At 38.7% G+C, this 21,404-nt stretch overlaps 1 pseudogene; it reads right to left on the reverse strand.

The window, feature by feature from the left end:
- Positions 1-1,268: 1,268 nt before the first annotated feature.
- LOC119508441 lies at positions 1,269-19,477 on the reverse strand (annotated as a pseudogene).
- Positions 19,478-21,404: the final 1,927 nt, after the last annotated feature.

A 21,404-nucleotide genomic window follows, 5' to 3' on the forward strand; every position in this document is an offset into this window, starting at 1 on the left:
ATATAGATAACACCTCTTAGCTTTTAATGTATTGGAATAGCTAGAAGTAAATACCTGAAACTATCAAACTCCAAACCAGTAGTCTGGACTCCTGAAGATGATTGTATAACAATGTAGCTTACAAGGGGTGAAAGTGTTGATTGTGAAAACCTTGTGGATTGCACTCCCTTTATCTAGTGTATGAATGGATGAGTGGGAAAATGGGGATGAAAACTGAAAGAAAATAGGGTGGGATGAGGGGATGGTTTGGGTGTTCTTTTTTACTTTATTCTTATTCTGATTCTTTCTGATGTAAGGAAAATGTTCAAAAATAGATTGGGGTGATGAATGCATGACTATATGATGGTACTGTGAACAGTTTATTGTACATCATGGATGATTGTATGGTATGTGAATATATTTCAATAAAACTGAATCTAATTAAAAAAAAAAAAGAAGACCCAAATAAAGAGATATGCCATGTCCTTGAGTGGAAAGATTCAATACTAAAAAGAAAAGGTTCTTATTGGTTATTTAGAAATATGTTGTTTAATTTCCACATATTTGTGAATTTCCCAAATTTTCTTTGGGTGCTGATTTTTAATTCCATTCCATTGTGGTGAGAGAAGATACTTTGATGATATCAGTCCTTTTAAATGTACTAAAGCTTGTTGCATGGCCTAACATATGATCTATCCTGGAGAATGTTCCCTGTGTACTTGAGAAGAATATATATTCTATTATTGTTGGGTAGAGTGTTCTACAGATGTCTATTAGGTACAGCTGGTATAGGGTTAAAGTATTCTAATTCCTTGTTGATCTTCTGTCTAGTTTTTCATCCATTATTGAAAACGGGGTATTGAAGTGTCCTACCATTATATTTGAATTACCTATTTCTCCCTTCAATTTTGTTCAATTTTTGCTTCATGTATTTTGAGACTTTGCTGTTAGGTGCATATATGTTTATAATTGTTAAATCTTCCTGATGGATTTATACTTTAATCATAAAATGTCCTATTTTATCTTAAAATCTATTTTGTCTGATGTTAGTATAACTATTCCAGCTGTCTTTTGATTATGGTTTGTGTGGTATATCTTTTTTTAAACCAAAATATATTTACTTAATATATTCATCACAAGGTGTCAACAGAGACTTCATTTTAAAAACAGAAACAAAACCGAAATGACACCACAGTTAAAGACAGAGCACTATACAGAAGGAAAGGACAAACTATCTAAGTAAGGAAATAAAAAAAGATAACACAAAGAGAGAGGCTAGACAGCCTGGGTCAGTGCTCATGGCTGGAGACTTGCTTTGAGTAGATTTCTTGCAGATAATTCTTAAAGGCTGTATGGTTTTTCCAGAGCTTAGCAGCATGTGTGTTCAAAGAGTTAAAATGTTGAGTTCTCCCAGCAGGCTCTAGATAGAGAAGAAGATCGTTTTGACATCATACAGGGTGGACCACTTGTCCTTCAGGATGTCCAAGCAGATGTTACCCTGGGGGTCCATGTTGGGTGGTATCAGATTATAAGGAACTTTACCTAGGGTGGGTTGTGTGGGTAGCCACTGGGGAACTCCAGGGACACCTTACACCTCAGATCTTCATATACCATGAAACCTATTCCATGGATGGTCTCCATCCATTTGAAAAGGTTGTCTGATTCAGGGAAAGTGGAAATTCCTTTGTCACCTGCTATAGCCTCTTGTCCAAGGAGTCCTAGGTGGCACCTCCAATGAGCTTCACCCCATCACAGGTGGCAGCAATGTGGGCAGCAGCTAGGTCACAGTTCTGCCTGCACTGGCAGGGAAAAGAGCTGGGAGAACATGACTGCAACTGCAGGATTGCAGGTGCATGGTATATCTTTTTGCACCCTTTCACTTTCATCCCATTTCTGTCTTTGTATTTAAGGTGAGAATCTTAAAGACAGCATATAGTTGGATCATGTTTTCTTTAATCAATCTGCTAGTCCCCATCTTTTGGTTGGAGGGTTTAACTCAATTTAATTACTGATAAAGTAGAATTTATACCTGCCCCAGTGTTAGTGGTTTTCTATACGTCTTACGTTTTTTTGTGTGTGTGTGTGCCTCAATTTCCCAACCACTGTCTTATTTTGTGTTAAATAGATATCTTCCAGCATATCATTTTAATTCCCTTGTGGTTTGTTTTTTTCCCTTTATTTTATTTTATTGACATACAAGTCACATACCAAAAAAATTCATCCTTGTAAAGTGTACAATTCAGTGACTTTTAGTATATTCACAAGGTTGTGCAACCACCACCACTATCAATTTCAAAATATTTTCATCCTGAAAAGAAACCTCACATCCATTGACAGTTACTCCCTATTCTCCCTTTACCCCCAGCCTGTGCTAACTACTAATATGCTTTCTATCTCTATGAATTTGCCTATTTTGAAGTTTCATATAAATGGAATTAAACAATATGTAGTATTTTGTGTCTGGCTTCTTTCATTTAGCAAAATGAATTTAAGAATCAATGGTTTGTTGATTAACCTTTGACATGACAGTGTGAGGAGCTCCAGTGACCTGCTCGCCAGTGAAACTGGTGAAAATTATTTAGAAAAACAATCATTTAAAGCCTCTGAAAATGCTTCTAAGGGCAAATAGGATATGAAGAATCACCTATTCAGCAAAATCTATGAAACTTCTATAAGAAAGGTGAGATTCTGTGGTATTGGAACCAAGACAGCTTCTTCCCTTCCCCCTTTATCCAAGTGAGATGGAGACTTCACTACAGACTGCTGCAGCCAAGATCACAAGGCTCCCTCCTTTAGGCCTCCTGCCAGCCTCCTCACTGGCCAAACTGAATCAGAAATCAGGGGCCACAGGAGGCCATTAAAGCATGAATGCATATGGACCCACCTCCTAGGACAGAGAACAGTGTGGAGAAGGGTGGGGAGTGGATCTGGTGGGGCAGACAGAAGACATCCAGCAAACCTGGTTAGTGCTCTGACTTGAAAAGATGAACTTAACCTATCAGGGAGAGAGGGGAATAAGGTCAGTGCATTTATTTCTCAAGTTTTCTTCCTCAGAAGTCACCTTTGGCTGGCTGGACCTCTCAAGAAAGGGTCACTGGTCCTCTGAAAGTGGCCAACTTTACATCTCTCTCTCTTCTTCTGGATTTCAATAACATCTCCTTTCCTTAGTACCTTCAGGTGTAAGGGTGATGACAGCTATACTGTTACTAGCCTTGAGTTAATGCATTATCCTGTGTTGTTGCCATTTGTCCATATCCTTGCTCAAGAGTCCTTTGGTATATAACCTTTCCTTGAATTATCCTACTTTGGATATTCTATGTTTTCGATTAGAATCCTGACTGACATTTACTACCTAATAGAATATCTACATTGATTCCATGACAAGGGAGAAAATGCTAGCATGGCAGAAAGGGTCAAGGACTCTGAAACTACATCCTCCCTCTCCAAGATAGTAAGACAAAAGCAATACCACATCCTTAAAGGAAGTACAGAGGTTAGTGCCATCATATTTCCTTGAAAGATTAAGGGTTGGTAATTCCTACCATGTCTTCATGTAAACTGCCTATTTATCTCATGCAAAAGCTGGACAGGTGATAAGGTGATTATCACAATAGTAGATTTTTCGTAAAGTGGTGATGCCAATTGCAGCTGTATATACATGAGGCAAATCAACAGAGCAAGCATTTACCTAACAAATGCTTTCTTTTGCATTCCAACCAGTAAACAAATAAGAGGGAGTTTATGTAGCAGAGACAAGAGTTGAACAACCTAAAGAACAGGCTCCACCTCTTGTTTTATCAGCAGTGGCTGAGATATAGGTATAGGTAAGTGGTGTTCAATTTTTGTCAAGGAGTGTGGCATTTCCTTTAAAGGAGATCTAGGTGGCACAGATACCATAAACTTGTCTTTTTCAAGCAAAGATGGCTAGAAATTCAGGGACAAATAGACCAAATTGCATTTCAGCATGACTCTGTTTTCAAACAAATAAAGTAGAAAAAATAAGGATGTAGAGAATACAAAGAACATGAATAATAAACTGTATTTTACAAAAATATAAATATGTATACAACATATAAGAAGGGAATACTTACTTTTATCACACTGCCATGAAATATTTACCAAAAAAATGAATCATATTTTAAGCCAAAAAGAAAATGTTGCAAAGAGTATATTGTATTGGTTATATTTTTGGATCACAAAATGTAGTAAATTCTAACCACCTTGAAATTGAAAAACACTACCCTAAACAACTTTGGAGACAACAAAGAAAATAAAAATGGAAATTATCTACTATTGGAACATTAATGATAATGAGAATACCACATAAAACCATGGGAGTGGTTCCTATACTTGGAAGTCAATTTGTAGTGTAAATGCTTTCATCATTAAAACAATTTTTAGAAACAATCAACTAAGCATCTATCTCAAGAATTGAGGAAAATAATTGCAAAATAAACTATAGGAATTAGAAGAAATTAATAAAAGTTTTAAACATTAATGAATTAGAGAAGAGAAAAGTAATCTATAAACCCCACAATGTGATTTTTAAAAATTATATTTTAGGTTTTTGGCCCTTGATATGGTTCTTTATAAAGACTAATCTACTAACAGACATAATTTGGTCAAAGTATCTCTTTCATTGACAAACTAGGGCCCATCTAGTTTATCATAAGAATGGAAAAAATATTCAGTAGTTTCCACTTGACAGCATTCCTGCTTCATTCACACATTTGGTATTTGAATAATCCATACAATATAAATGTGCTTGTATTTCCAACCATCACTAGGGTCAAATGGTGCTTATGAGCATTTCTAAGGCAGAATAAACAAAATAGGATATTGTCAGGAAAAAAGCACGTACTATTTAAAATTGAAACAAAAAACATGTTCATCACTATAACTGGGGTTCCTGGATTTTGGACTCTCTGTAGGACTGACTGACCTTTGGCCTACTAAACCACCAACAGATTTAACCAGCCAAGACTCAGCAAGGCTATAATCACACACCAGTTTAATTGGTACCTTGGGGAAATTGTTGAAACTGGAAAACCATTTGGGAAGGTGATGAGCAGTTTCTGCATTCTGCTCTTTGTTCTGGGCATGGCTACTTTGGTAACTTTTTAAATTATGTCATTGTAGAAAAGTACGTGGCTGGTACTTTCTTGTGGACACTGAACGAAACACAGATGTTTGTGTTTGACCTATTGTTTTGTTTAGCGATCTAAATTGCATTATACCTTTCTAGAATGATATAAAGTTAGGGAAAAATCCTTCTACTAATTAAAAGAGAATTGTTTTCTGAGAGACGAGAGCCTTTTGATTCAGGCATGTGCTCACAGGAAGTCATGGGACTAGGACCATGCCAGAGAGGACACGTATATCTAATTTCCTCTCCACTGAATGCTGGAAGAGGACTGTGAAATGAAACTACACCAGATTGTTGCAGTCTGCTATGAACTGCATAGTTAATGTCTCACCTATGATGCCACTTGTAAATGAAAGATCAGGAGTTTGCGAAGTGTACTGTCAACTACTGGGATTATTTTGTGTAAGTTATGGGGCTGAGGATGAACCTATTTCTACTGAGTAAGGTGATAGACCCTGTGCTGGTTTGGAGCTATTATGTACCCCAGAAAAGGCTACATTCTTTTAATCCTTTCTTGTTTGGTGTGGACCTATTGTGGGTGGGACATTTTGATTAAGTTCTTTCAAATGAGATGTGAATCACCCCATTCAAGGTGGGACTTAAGCCCTTATGGGAGCCCTTTATGAGAGGATAAAAGGCAGAGCTATTTGGAGAGAGGTTAGAGAGAGAAACACCTCAGAGAAGCAAGAAAGGACCCATAGAAACTGAGAATCAGAACATGAAAGTAATGAAACCTGGGAGAGAAGGATCAACAGACACTGGCCATGTGGCTTCCCATGTGATAGAGGAACCCCAGATGCAAGCAGCCTTTCTTCAGAGAAGGTATCCTCTTGCTGATGCCTTAATTTGGACATTTTTCAAAGCCTTAGAATTGTAACTTGTAAGCTAAATAAATCTCCATTGTAAAAGCCAATCCATTTCTGGTATATTGCATTTCAGCAGCTTTAGCAAACCAAAAGAGACCCATTGTTGGTTTCCGGGAGGAAGACATAAAGAGAGCCTTGGTTGAGGGGAAGGGAGGACTTCATTCTCTCTCTGGTTGGGTGCAGTGGGACCTGACTCTGGGTAAGGAGGACATGATGGAGATACATGCCTGTGAAAGATAAGATGGCACCAGCCACTTGTGACATACTTGGGGCTAAAGACGAAAATAGCCTACAAGGGACCCTCAGTGCAAGATGATGGCTAATCACTCTAGGACCAATATCTAAGTTTCCATTTTATGTTTTTTCTTTTATAGGTTCTCATTCCTCTTTAATATTTTCAAGCCTTCAGTAAAATTTTAAGTGCTACAGTCCAGTGTTATCTACGCTGCGGGAAATTAAGGATTGGGACTGTGCTGATTTGAAGCTGTTATCTACCCCAGAAAAGGCCATGTTCTTTTAATCCATTCCTGTGGGTTCAGACCTGTTGTGGGTGGGACCCTTTGATTAGGTTATTTCAACTGAGATGTGACCCACCCAATTCAAGGTGGGTCTTAATCCTTTACTGGAGTCCTTTATGAGGATAAAAGGAAGGGAAGGCCAGAGAGCTCAGAGAGAGAACACCCAGAGGAGCTTAGAGGAGAGCCCCCAGAGATGCTGAGAGAGCCACTGAAGCCAGGAGCTGAAAGCAACAAAACCCAGAAGAGAAGGAACAGCAAATGCCAGCCATGTGCCTTGCTATCTGACAGAGGAACCCTAGATAACAGCAGCCTTTCTTCAGAGAAGGTATCGTACTGTTAATGCCTTAATTGAGACATTTTCTTGGTCTTAGAACTGTAAATTTGTACACTAATAAATCCCCATTGTAAATGCCAACTTGTTTCTGGTATATTGCATTCTGGCAGCTTTAGAAAACCAGAACAGGGCCTGTTTTCATTCACACCTGAAACAGGTTACTGTAGGAGTGTGAGTTTTCCACCGTTCTGTGCTCTCTCCTGAGGTCAGCTTGTAGTTGTCAAAAAGTTAGAGGACATCATGTTCCTAATAGGCAATAGATGAAGTGTAGGTAGGCACTATTGCCCATGTGAGATAAACTGCTCCTCCCCCACCTCCATTATTCCAAGAGGAGAGAACTGGAAGGGAGTAGGGGTTATTCTGCTATTGTATTATGAGACTGACTATCCAGCCAGTAGATATTTTAGTTATAGAACATCGGTCCATAGACAGAGCTGTTTGTGCCAGCTAGGAAACTTGGCAATTGAATTGTAGTAGCTCATGGTATATAACTACCCTAGGAAATTTAATTGAAGAAATGAATTACCCATGGCTAATGATTAATAATAAAAAAACGAGATTATTACCTTCTCAAAAATGTCCTATATTGAGAAAATATGATGATAACAGAAAATTGAATTTGATTCATCAAAAGAATTAGCAGATTTAATAGGGCTGCAGCCAGTTTCCCATGTGATTTTTCCTTTGATCTCTTTTGCAAGATAGGAAGGATATGTTGGAATCAAGATGTTTAGACATATATTTATATGCTAAAAACAGATATTGTTTGAAGTCTCTTTGCTTATGGGCCAAATATACAAATTCCTCATGTTTCTCAGGAAAATTTAAGAGCAATCGAGATTGCTAATAACCCACTGTTTTCTGTGATTTTTTTGGTATGTCAGGATTCCTCAAATGCTACTTAGTGAGTCCTAAACACATACTGAGGGGATTATTTGCTTAGTACAATACCACTGTGGGGCAATTAGGTTGATTTACAAAGTACCATAGTTCTTCAAAGGCACAAACATTTCTCAAATCTAACTGGTGATGGGCAGCAAAGAGGGAAGCCCACTTGTTAACTTTTTTTTATTCAGCATCAGCTTTGTCACAAAAATGTTTCAGTTCAATTACTCTGTATATATAAATTATCTGTATTTATTGTAGAATATTGCCACTTGTTTGGACATAACTGTAAATTTTATGTGCATCGTTATCAATTACACATACATTAATGCAGGACAGATTTTTTTTCATGAGCTAGAACAGGGGTTGGCAAACTATAGTCTAAGGGTCAAATGTGGCCACGCCTATTGTTTACATATTGTCCATGGAAGAGGTGAATAGTTGTGTCAGAGACCACATGACTTGCAAAGTTGAAAATATCTACTCTCTGATCCTTTACAGAAGAAAAAAGTTTGCTGACCCCTGAGCTAGAACATTACTTTTACTCCAACACCAGGAAGTCACTGTGACTTCATCAACTTGCAGGCTGCAGCATGGGCCATGGAACAATAGGCTGGTACCAAGTGACTGGCAGAGACAACATCCTCGAATTCTTCTACCTTCATAAGAAACCAGGTGTCAGCTGTCCCTGCCCTTCTGGGTACAAACATTTTGTTTAATCACAGACTGCTTGGAAAACCATCCTAGGGAAGGTGTTGGCTACTTTGTGTATGGAAAGAGTCAAAAGAGAGACCCAGGTGGTCTCTAAGTTTTAACTGCAAGGTAAATGAGACAATGGCAGAAGCCAGAAGAACCAAGTGAAGATCTATCAAGTACAAGTTGAATTTATTTTAGTGCACTAAGGATAATAATACTTTGGGAAAATAGATGGGGGACTGGTATGACAAGTAGAAGCGAGGGTTGTGCTTGGTAAACCTATGTCTAAACAGTTAAAAAAAAAATCAAACCAGACTTAGATTTTGCACAGCAACAAGCAATACTAGAAGTCCTCTAAGGAAGAAGTGTTATACCTAGTCAAAATGTTGTTCAAATGTTTTAAAACATTAAAGGAAAACTCAGGGAACATAGTTCCCAAGAACCCTTTTTAAAAGAAATTACAAAAGGATGAACTTATGCAAAGAGTGAATGTCGGAAAAGCGACAAAAAGACTGAGGGTGAGTATTCAATCCAATTAAATATAGGACTGAGACTAGAACAGCTTTAGTAATTATGGTTATAGTATAGAATGCAAATGTTATAAACTATGCTGATATAGAACAGCATCTACAGTTGGGAGGGAGAATTTGTAAGAAGGGATAAGTAATAAAAGAATACTATTATTTATTCTGATTGATGGTCAAAGATTCAGAGATACAAGTGTGTTTATAGGTGTAAAGGCAAATATTTTAGAACTTGGAATAAAAATGTAATCAATCAACATTAAGTGGGAGAAGGAAGGAAGGTGAGAAGAAATGGAAACATAGTGGGGAATCAATAGAAATTATCTGAAGAAAATGAAAATTAAACATATTATATAAAGTTATAAAGGTAACCATCAGAAGAACTGAAGGATTTCCAACAAGGCCCTTTCAAAGAAAACAAAGCAAAGAAAACACAGGATCATACGTATATGCATCTCTAGAAGGATAGACAAGAAACTGTTAACAGTGCTTCTCTTATGGAATGAGAATTGGGAGTCTGGGTTTTCAAAGATTGAAGAGGAATTATCTTGATACTGTGGGCATTTTTGTATCTTTTGAATATTGTATCATGTGGATACATTACTAATCAGAATAAAATAATTACAAATTTAAAATATAATTAATGCCAGTATCAATGTTAAGTCCCAAGACACTCGTGGGAAAGTGATATTGGTAAGAAAAAGAATGATATGTAAGAGTTTTCTCACTAAGGTTGGATTTAAACTTCTGAACATTTTTTGTATTTTTGTTTTGTTTTGCTTCTTTGCATTGAGTGGAGTAATTAAAATTTAGGAAAGAGCCAGTAGTAAGGGGCTTATCATACCATCAGTTAAATAAATTCTGAGAAGTAAATTAGAAAAAAGAAAACAAATAGCCCATCTATTTTCTTTTCCGATTTTATGTTTTTACATTTTAGGTATACATTTATACATATTCATCATTATATTTGTTCTTTCATTTTACTACAGATTCTTTTTAAAAATCATTTTAATGTTTTTATAATAATCTATGCATGAATTGAAGATTGCTGATTAACCATTTGACTTTAGTTTTCTACACTTTTCTCAAATAATATTTTTCTAAATTTATGTGTGTGTGTGTGTGTTTTGGTTGGGGGATTGCACCAGAATGTCATTCCAAAATCTTTTTCTCAAATTGTACAATTTGCTAGATTAAGAAGAATCTTTCTTTTAACAGATATCAGTTGCTGGTATGGTAAAACACATGCCTTAATATGTGAATGAAATATAATACTCAAGTCAAATTGTTCTTATTTATAATTTTATTTCTTGTGGCAAATACCAAGAAATATTTAATACTATGACCTATTTGTATGCCTAATGAAACTGAGTTTCCAGAAACTTTGCACTTGAGGAAGGAACAAAAATCAGTGTTAACCAGTAATGGTCAATGAAACTTGTCCTAGTCATTGTGGTTTGGTCTGAGATGTGCAGTTAGAGATTATAGGATGTCCTTTATGATTCTGATACCCAGGAAGCACAAACTGTGGTTTCAATCTCAGCTCTGCCTCCTAGCTGGACGCCTGGAGCCCTTTACTTTCTCCTTCTCTTGATGTTACTACTTTTCTGTGTAGGTTCCTAGAAGCCTATGATCACCTTCTTCTTCTGCCTAGAAGTGTCTAACATTACCATCCCACTACTCCAAGCCTAATCCCTTCTTTCAACTCTCCCAATACTGGCAAAGTCATTGGTTCCAAAGGAAGGAATTTCTTTCCCCACAGGAGGCAGAGTTTCTATTCTCGGTTCCTTATTGTACTTCTAGTGATATAGCTCATAATTTAGCTTCCTCTCTATTATAGCCTTTTTTAAGGAGCTTGGCATGAGTTTTTGAAGGCTGGACCGGAAGGCAATCTGAGTGATTCATATCATACTGCATCCAGAATTGTCTTTTCTCTCAGACCCCAGCCCTTGTCCACGGAACAAGCCTGGGCCCTCGTATTCCCTCACCAGGGGCTGAACTCTTTCTCCATCAGGCACATTGCCTGTGAGGTAATAAAGGAAGAGTTCCTCTTCCCCAGTGACTTCAGGGAGTTAGGCCTAGAGGTTGGCTGTCAACATCTGTCATTGTCCCTCCCATGATGCTCCTTGGTTCTCTTAAAAATGTGCCCTGCTGGGCTTGTCTACCAGCTACCCTGACATGGTTAGACGTGCCTGAGTTCTCAACTTGAACTAATGTTCTGAGACCTTCACTCCACTTAATTTGAAATTATTGGACCTGATTATTTTTTTCTTAACATTAATCTTTAAAATCTCATATCAGTACATCTCCATTGAGTTTATTTTCCAAATTCAAATTCCTTTGTGTATCAAAATCAATTTAATCAAGAAACCAGTCTAATACCCTTGTGAAAATGTGGTTAATTTCTTCTGAATCTTGCCTAACAAAGTTAACATTTTCTCTGCATATTTTACTAACCATGATTTTGTGCTCTTTATGGTGAAAGGTGGATAATGAAGTAAGCAAAGGGAGGGCAAATTATTTCATAAGTTTATTTTTTATACAGGAATTTTAGTGTTCCTTTAAAAAAAGCTTTAGAAACTTTTACTGCAGTTTTATGTACTATGATAAAATATAGCATTTTATGGCCAAAAAATCAGAACATATGGTAAAAATTACCATTAACAAAGCAAGTCATAAAAGAAATTAATAGAGTTGGTAGGTGAGTGAAAATCTGACGTGAAAGAAATTTCCTTGGCTTTAACTATATCCATCCACCTGTCCATCCATCCATCCATCCACCCAAGCAATCATTCAGTTTTTACCCTGTGCCAGATGTTGTGCTGGGTAGCTAGGATGTGAAAATGACTAGGATATTGTGTGTATCCTAGAGATATACATAATTTAGAGGAGGACAGAGATATGTAAAGAGATGTGGGAGACACCGTTGGTGCCCCACACCACATTCTAGGGAGAAATCTCAACCATCAGGGAACAGGAGTTGGTAGATAAACACCCCTGGAACCCCATCCTTTAAAGGATAATTCTAAGAGACATTTTACATGTTTCCTCAGAGCATCCCCACTGGATGGAGTCTCAATTATCCACAGTTGTAACCTGCTTAATAATGCATCCTTTATTTATGTTCCCTTTTTACATGTCTCATTTTCTCCTCTCTCTCATTCTGGCTTCTGGGAACAATACCTAAATAAACTACTTACACCCACATTCCTTGTCACTTGCACCCTAGGTCCTATTTTTGGCAGAATACAAGGTAAGACAGTGGTAATTACAATACAAGGTAATGATTTCTATAGATAAAGATATGACCAGAATTCTGTGATTCTACAGAGGAATAATTAATTCCTTTGGATGGGGGTTGTCAGGAAAGACTATAGGTCAATTGCATGATCAAAAAAAAAAAAAAAAAATAGAGAGAAATTTGACGTTGATAGCTGAAAGATAGATAAGGCTCTCCAATTTCTTTAAGTATAACTCAATATGAGATTTATAGTTCTGGCTTGATATAAGGGAAGTTGATTTACATATCTCCTGTTGTTTAGTGAGTTCTGTTTGCCTAAGCCTTTATGGGTATTCTGGAAGAGTCAGCAATGAAACAAACTGGAGCTAATGCCCAGTCCTAGAACTAAGAAGTTTTAGCACAAAGAATGGGAACAGGTGTATGCTCTGACCTCTGAAACCTTCCCTTTTCCAGGGAGGATGCTTCAAGGTGAGAGAATGTCAAGATTCCCAGGCTTGGTCCAGGGACAATGATTATGATCAAGGATGAAAGGACAATTTCCTAGAAACAGTTGTGCTGGCTTTCTACTATCTTCTAACAAGCTTCCAAAGGAACTTGTGCCAGGTTCCATAAGAAAGAGGCTGTGAAAACTTAAAGAAAGGCCATCTCCCAGCAAAACTCAGGGCTTTGGCTAAGACCTCTGGGGTGTAAGCGGCTTATGCAGGTCCACTCTGATGTTCATGGGAGGAACAATGTCTGACCTCTGCTCCAGAGTCTAAAATCATGCCAGGATTACCTTATCTCAGGGAGTGGAGCAGGCAGGACCATCAAAGTTCCTGAGGCCACAAATGGTATTTGACCCAAGGACTGGTCAGATGAAGGGAGTTGCTTGCAGTGGGGGTGGGTGAGAACTCCAATTCTCACATCAGAGACTATGAATACAGTTATCCACACCCCTGTACTGTGTCTCCCCAGTCATCTGGGGGGGGACAGTGGGGAAGCGTGAGTGAAAGTGGCATGCTTAAATAGCCAATAAGATATGTCACTTCTCAAAAAAAAAACAAAACAAAAAAACAAAAAAAACACCATGGAGTTCTCTACTTGGGCAATATAAGAAAGCCTAATATAGAATGCAAGGATGAACAATATAAAACCCAGATATGAAGCCTCAGTTTCTCACAATAATTCTTAAAATAACCCTCAGATTTACTTTACCTCTCTGAGCTTCCAATTTCTCATTTGTAAAATGGAGAGAAAAATATCTACCTCCCACAGGTATGTTGTTATATGAAAAAATATCTGTTAAGCCTCCAACATTTCAGTGCCTAGCATATATTAGTAACTCAAGAAATTTTAGTTGCCTCTACTCTCTCATTCTGTAAGGTAGGGAATAAAATAGCCATTCTCAATAAGCCTGATTTCTTTCTTAAAATTCTCAGCATTAAAGTAGGGAAGGAGAATCTGAAAGTAACTTTTCTTTCCTTAATAGCCTAATAATCAGATTTGGGGGTATTCCTTTGGGAGATCAGAAAATGGGTTAGATTGCTGTGAGCGTTTCCTCTCTTACATGAGTCCCCTGAAGATTTATGGCTAATTTGCAATTTAAGAATTATAAACTGTCCTTGGAAAACTTATATGAAATTGCATAGCCATTAGGTAATATCAAGTATGATTATATAATTCAGAGTTCATGCAAAAAACAGTTTTTCGAAAATCTACCTAGATAAAAATAATCAGTAGCCCTCTTTCTAACTCTTCACACATAGATTTTATTTAGTAATCAAACCAGATATGGGACTGTAATATTTCTTTTAAATTTATAGTATTTTAAATATCATCACTGGTAAATGCCTCCTTCTTAAAATTTAGGAATATATGGAAATGTATATATGTGCATATAATACTGACATTCTTTCTTGCAAAATAAGGGTAATTTCACCACAATGGTGATATTCACACTGTTTTAGGAAAATAAAATGAGCCCTACTGTTAGTGCTTACATCTCATTGACCAAAACCATTTAAAATATGTTCTGGTTTGCTAATGCTGCCATTAAGGAAAATACCAGACATGGATTGGCTTTTATAAAGGGGGCTTATTTGGTTACAAAGTTATAGTCTTAAGGCCATAAAGTGTCCAAGGTAAGGGGGTACCTTCACTGAAGGATGGCCATTGGCATCTGGAAAACCTCTATTATCTCGGAAGGCACATGGCTGGCATCTGCTTGCTCCCAGGTTGCATTTCAAAATGGTGTTCTCCAAAATGTCAGTGTCAGCTTCCAACAGCCATCTTCAAAATTTGTCTCTCAGATGCAGCTACTCTCTCAGCTCCTATGCATTCTTTAAATGTCCCTCTTGGCTGTAGCAAGCTCACCCTTTCTGTCTGAGCGTATATGATGCTCCACTGAACTAATCAAGGCCCACGCTGAATGGGCAGGGCCACACCTCCATAAGAAATTATCCAATCAGAGTTATCACCTACAGTTGGGTGGGACACATCTCCATAGAAACACTCAAAGAATCACAATCTAATCAGCACTCATATGTCTGCCCACACAAGATTGCATCAAAGATAATGGTATTTTGGAGGGCATAATACATTCAAACTGGCACAAAATGCCTCCATGATATTTCTGTGTCATCAATTAGAATTCAGAACTTCAGTTCAGAAGATATCATCATAATAGCTGCACAATTCTATTGGTACTTGTGCCAGTTTGAATATATTGTGTCCCCCAAACGCCATTATCTTTGGTGTAGTCTTGTGGGGCAGACATTTTGGTGCTCACTAGATTTGCTTGGATGTGCCCCACCCAGCTGTGGGTGGTGACTCTGATGAGATGTTCCTGTGGAGGCATGGCCCCACCCATTCAGGGTGGGCCTTGATCGGTGGAGCCATATAAATGAGCTGACTCAAAGGGAGGGAACTCAGTGCAGCTGTGAGTGATGTTTTGAAGAGGAGCAAGCTTGCTAGAGAGGAACGTCCTGGGAGAAAGCCGTTTTGAAGCAAGAACTTTGGAGCAGACGCCAGCCACTTGCCTTCCCAGCCAGCAGAGGTTTTCCGGATGCCATTGGCCATCCTCCAGTGAAGGTACCTGATTACTGATGTGTTACCTTGGATACTTTATGGCCTTAAGACTGTAACTGTGTAGCCAAATAAACCCCCTTTTATAAAAGCTGATCCATCTCTGGTGTTTTGCATTCTGCAGCATTAGCAAACTAGAACAGCACTGATACCTGAAATGGTTGTTCTTAATCTTATATTTGTGCTTAGCTTGCCCAAAGATGAATGTTAAGTGTTAATTTCTTTTATAAGGCAAGAGAACTTAACAGTAAACACAACTATTCATTGAGCACACAGTAGGATAGAATGCTAGTCTAGACCCTGCGAGGAATACACAGATGAACTTTCCCTGCCTTTAAGTGCTGGGCATGTACTAATCACTTTATACTCATAGGAGATTGTCTATTATGAGTTCCATAAGAAAAACCCAGACTTGTTTTGGATACTATAGGGAAGGGAGAGACAAATTTGGATTAGGGATACCCAGAAAGGATTTATACAGGACATGTCATTTGAAATTGGCTATGAAGGACTGATTAGACTTTGACAAGCAGAAATTGAGTGGGTGAAGGGCATTTTTGGTACAAGGGACTGTAAGTTCATATATAGTCACAGGTAAACTGAGTCTGAAAATCTACATTTGTTTTTATGTTCATTGCATTCATGTACTACAGAATACTTTTACACAATGAATTATAAAAGAATGTCACCATAATGTAATTATCTGGAGAATATTAAAGGCATTCAGCATCTTGAGCAGCATATAATTGCATGGGAAAGGGTGGTTATTTAGAGACAGTTGGCTGGGATGGGGTTGGTTTGGGTGGTGAGCTTGGGAGGCAATGATCTGGATAATGGGTGGTGGAATGAAACAGTGACTTGCTTGTGGTCAAGTTATTGAATTGAAGAGAAATGAATGAACTAAGGCACCTGGTGAGAAAGATTCAGTGCCTTTTCCCATGCTATTTTCTTTCCTGATGTCTCTCCCACAGTGGATGTGGGATGATGAAAGCACTTATACCATGTGCTCTCTCATGTCTGTGCTTTCGCTCAAGCCTACAGATGTGTTCCTCTGTCCTCTCTCTGCTTCATGCTAATTCCAATGCTACTAGGCCTCCAAGGCCCATATCAAATCCCCCCTTTTCTGTGAAGCCTTCAGAATCCCCCTCCAATCCACAGCAACCCCTCTTCCCTCTGAACACCTCTGTGGCCTATTGTCTTTGCCTATCATGAACTGCTTTTTTGTATTTTTATATTTAGCCAGTTTTTCTTGTGGTAAAAATTTGTCCCTTAATCTCAATAGTACCATTTATTGAGCATTCTCTGATTTAATTCACACAATTCTATGAGGTAGGACAATTGTCTGTATTTGATATTATTCATTCAACAAATAGTTTTTGAGCCTGCACTATTATGCACTAGGTACTGCCTTAGCCACTGAGGATACCTCAGTGATCAAAATTCACAAAAATTCCTGTCCTCATGGAGCTTACATTCTAGTGGGAGCAGAGAGTATGTGAAATGGTGGAAAAGAGTAAAATAAAGTGGGTAGAGGAGGAAGTGCTAGAGAGTAGAGAACTCATATTTAAAAAGGGTGGTCAGAGAAGGCCTTTCTGAAAGTTAACATTTGAGCACAAAGCCTTGAAGGAGGTGAGATGGTAAGCCATGCAGTTATGAGGGAAATGCATTCCAGGCAGAGGGAACAGTAAGTACAAAAGCTCTGAGGTGGGAGCATGCCTAGGACAGATGTCAAGCAGTGAGACCAGGATGGCTGAAACAGAATAACAAAGGGGAGAACAACAGAAAATGAAGTTAGAGAGGTAAGAGAGGGCTGGAGCCTATAGGGCCTTGCAAGCCCATAGTGAGGATATTGGCTTTTACTCTGATAGGGCTGGAAAGCTGTGAGAGGGTTTTGACTGGATGATTGACACGATCTGACTTACATTTTAAAAGATTCAGTTTGTCACTGTGTTGAGAGTAAATTGTAGGGGAAAAGGTGGAAGCAGGCAATCTAGTTAAGAGGCTATTGCAGTGATACAGGTGAGAGACATTGATAGTTTGGACCACCGCAGTAATGGAGGAGGTAAGTAGTAGAATTTGAGGATTGGGGAGGTTGAGCAACTTGCCTGGAGTCAGACAGTACAAAAAGCAGCAGGAATTGAGCCCAGGTTGAACTTCCCCCAAAACTGGAGCTTCACTGTGGTTGTCTCATCTCAACAACTTGGTTAGAAGGTGGAAGACTGAATGCAGGCTCAACATTTGTATGAGTATGAGAGTGAGTGCCTCCTGAAATCTTGTGCCCTAGGCACCTCTCTGGCCTTACCCTAGTCCTGGCCCTGGGACTGAGCCTTTTATATTTCAGGTTGTCTCTGGCATCAAGGACAGAGATGTTACCTCAGAGATATTCCATGGTAGTTTGCAGATTGATAGGGAATCAGCAGAGGAAACTCACCTTTGGAGCTCGAGGGTTTCTGTTTGCCCAATTGTACGTTCTGTGATAATGTGGGAGAACCGAGGCAGTCCTCTGGAACCAAAGGGACTGCCACCAGATTGAGTCACCGAGGAAGGCCACACTACTTACTTGTCAGAGTGCTGTTGGTGTAGCTCTTTAAACTCCAGAATACCCTCAGCTGAGTCCTGTTCATTCAACAAATACTTACAATTGTTTTGCTAGCCACTGTGATAAGTCCTGGTGAACTGATATGACCAATTTGTGGCAGACCCAGGCCTAGAAACTAATTTCGATTCTTTGTTCTTTGTTCTGTCCTTTTTTGAAGGCAAACCCTGGAAAATGAACTCCTTCAACAAATGAGGACTGCTCATATGCTGCATATAAATGAATAATATATAAATGGATTCATAGCATATATACTGGTTTAACTTGTTTTAAATTTTTAACTTGTTTTAAATTTTTTATACTACATCCCTCCTCTCTTCTCTACATTAACAATCAAATATATTTCTTTCAATATTCTTATCCACACTCACATAATCATATACAAACATATAAAACATATTCATGCAGCCATATTTACATGTACTCACGTAAAATGTCCTCATATGCTTCAACAAATGAGGACTGCCCATATGCTGCATATAAACGGATTCATATATCTCTCTACCATGCATATAACATTTCCTCCTCCTATATGAAATTATTACTAACCAAATCTATCAAGTTAATGTCAAAAACACAAGTTAAGAGATCTGAGTTCTGTGCCCAGTTCTTTCATTCTCTTCTGTGGGACGGAAGCAGATCACTTAACATGTCGAAACTCATTATCTTTGTCCATGATAGGACAGGCTAAAGGTCCTTTTGTCTCCCACATCCTGTGATTCCAAATGTTATAAAAGCTAATGAATCAATCCACTCACCCCAGGGCCATACAGCTGAATATCCTAATAATCAGTTCTGAAAGTTTGGTTAGCATATCATCTCTGTTGGAATCATCTGGGGCCTTTCAACATGCTGATTTTGCAAATGTTAAAAAGAATGAATTAGATGTTTCAACTCAGCTCAGCCCAAGACTGAAGAGCATGCCAGGCATGGAGTTAGACATGATTTTAACTAGGACTTATGGACAGGAGATGTTCCATGGCAGTGGCCAGCTGGGAAAAATGGAAGTTAGCACTCTGCAAAGAGTGGGGTTGGGGGATGGGAGTGGATGCCAGTGGGTGGTTTATAAGGGTTAGGACAAAGACATTCCATAGGGTGTGAGAACAGAGTTTCAGCAGGGTCTTGTGACACAGGGGTGTGGAGATTTGTTATCAACAGTGATCAGGGGAGGGGAGTTATTTTTTTATTTTTAATTTTTTTTTCAGTTTAATCATTTTTTTATTGTTGAATATAACATATATACATAGAAGTGATAACTTTCCAAAGTGCAATTTAACAAGTAGTTAGCAAATTTCAAAAAATATTGTAGGTTACAGTTCCACAGTTTCAGTTATTTCCTTATTGTGAAATATAACATATATCCAAAAAGGTATAGCTTTCAAATTACAATTCAACAAGGGAGGGGAGTTACAATATAATTTGTACATTCCCCACCCCCCCACCCCCCTCACCCCTGGGAGGTCTGATGACCTTTAATGTCTGTCCCAGTCAATTAGACAGCTACGTGAATAACTTACTTTCACTATGGAGGGGAGGGGACCTGGGCCCTGGGTCCCCAATGCGTATTTGTTGATTTGGAGGGATTTCCACAAGTCCGTGCTTCCCCACCCTTTCAATCTCTATAGTCATGGTACACAAAGAAAATAATATCTGTGGCATACTGGGATAAGAAACCTTAGGCAGTCTCTTTACCAAAGCACATCTCACTGAGAAACTCTGCCATAAATATTATTAAGGAAGAAAAGAAGTTGCAGAAAAATATGTAATATATTCCCATCTTTTCAAGACAATGCCAAAACTCTTTACGTGAGTACCTGTAAATATGGCTGCATGAATATGTTTTATATGTTTGTGTATGATTATGTGAGTGTGGATAAGAATATTGAAAGAAATATATTAGATTGTTAATGTAGAGAAGAGAGGAGGGATATAGTATAAAAAATTTAAAACAAGTTAAACCAGTATATATGCTATGAATCCATTTATGCATTTATGAAAAATAAAGATGTAAAAAATAAAAGTTAAAAATGCAGAGCCAGGGATCCTATCTCAGATCCCTTAGTGGAATCTAAGGGATAGGAGGTGTGGAGTGGTTAGTGTCTGCATCATTAACAAGTTTTCCAGGTGATTCTGTAACAATGAAGTCTGTAAACCTTTGTAATAGGTGCTAATAACATTAGCTGGAAACAAAGTGAAGTTGGAAATGTCCACCCTGCATTGCAGGTTCAGCTGAATTGTTATTGTCTTGGAACCTATTAAATGCATAATAAATAGCTGTTGATCCTTTGAGTCATTCGGAGGACAGGTGGAGGAAGTGAGAGCCAAAGTAGTGAGAGGAAGCAGATAAGCTGGGCAAGGTCAAGCTCTGGAAAGATGAGGCCAAAGTACATGAGACAAGAACAATGGGGGGGGGGCGCCTTGGTGGTATTCAGATTCAGACAAACAGTATTTGTTAGGCACTAAATACATGTAGGGCACTTTATCTTATCTCACTTAATTTTTAAATAGCCCATTACAGACTCAGAGAGGTGAAGCAGTAGCACAAGTCACACTATAATCAGAATTGGGAAGTGAACCTTCCACGTGTATTGAGCACTAGCTATAAGTCAGCCACCAGGCTGTTGAAGATATGATGGTGGCAAGATAGATTGTGCTCTTTCATATTTGGGATCTTTCAGCTCTGCCATTATCATCCCTGCCTGTTGTCACTGGTTGACACTACTCGTTGGCTGCCTGGAAGCAACTGCTTTGTCACTTTTCCCAACATGGATCTTGCCATAGAGAGATTACAGTAAACCCGCTGTTCGTCCATCATTTGCAGCTAGTGTTCTCATAGTGGGAAGTATCATTTCCCGGGTGACGATGCACAATGCAAGCTTCAAAAAGGCTAAGGAAGACTATGTCTAGACTCTTCCAATTCTTAGGCACCTATCAAGTAAAAGTAATTGTCTCTTTGTAGTTTGTCCGTCTAAGTGCTTTTCTGTTAGAGCAGAAGAAGATGAAAATGGTTTAGGATATACCCTCTAAACTCAGGGGTGGTGTAACGAATGGCGCAAATTCATTCCTTACATATACATAGTTTTCGGTAATCTCATCCCTGGTGTTGGGGAGAAAGGGGAAAATCAAAGGTTTATATTTTGCTATCAAAGGCCTGTACATAAACAAAAACAGGCATTTTCTTTTTGTCATTCACTAACATTCTTGACGGCCTTGATTTCTGGACTTGTGCCACGCCACCCCCTCCCGTATCATTTCCGGAGAAGTAGCCATTTTGCAGATTCAGGAGGATGGGAGCAGGGGCTGGACCCTGGTACTGAATCTCCTCTCTTCGCCAAACCTGCGCGGAGCAAGTCCGGATCGGCAGTGCCAGGGCTGTTCTCCGTGATTTAGCAGCAACCTAGAGTTGGAGGGACCGGAAGACGGGAGGTGGGATTCTCAGGTGGGGTCAGGGGTGTGCAAAACTCATTGGCGAGGGTAGCACCCCAAGGGACTTGATCTTTGGAGGATGGTGCGGAGGTTCCAACCATTTCCCGCGCCTTTGCAGCCCGTGCCGGAA

This window comes from Choloepus didactylus, chromosome 13 (assembly GCF_015220235.1).
Source record: "Choloepus didactylus isolate mChoDid1 chromosome 13, mChoDid1.pri, whole genome shotgun sequence".
NCBI lineage: Eukaryota > Metazoa > Chordata > Mammalia > Pilosa > Megalonychidae > Choloepus > Choloepus didactylus.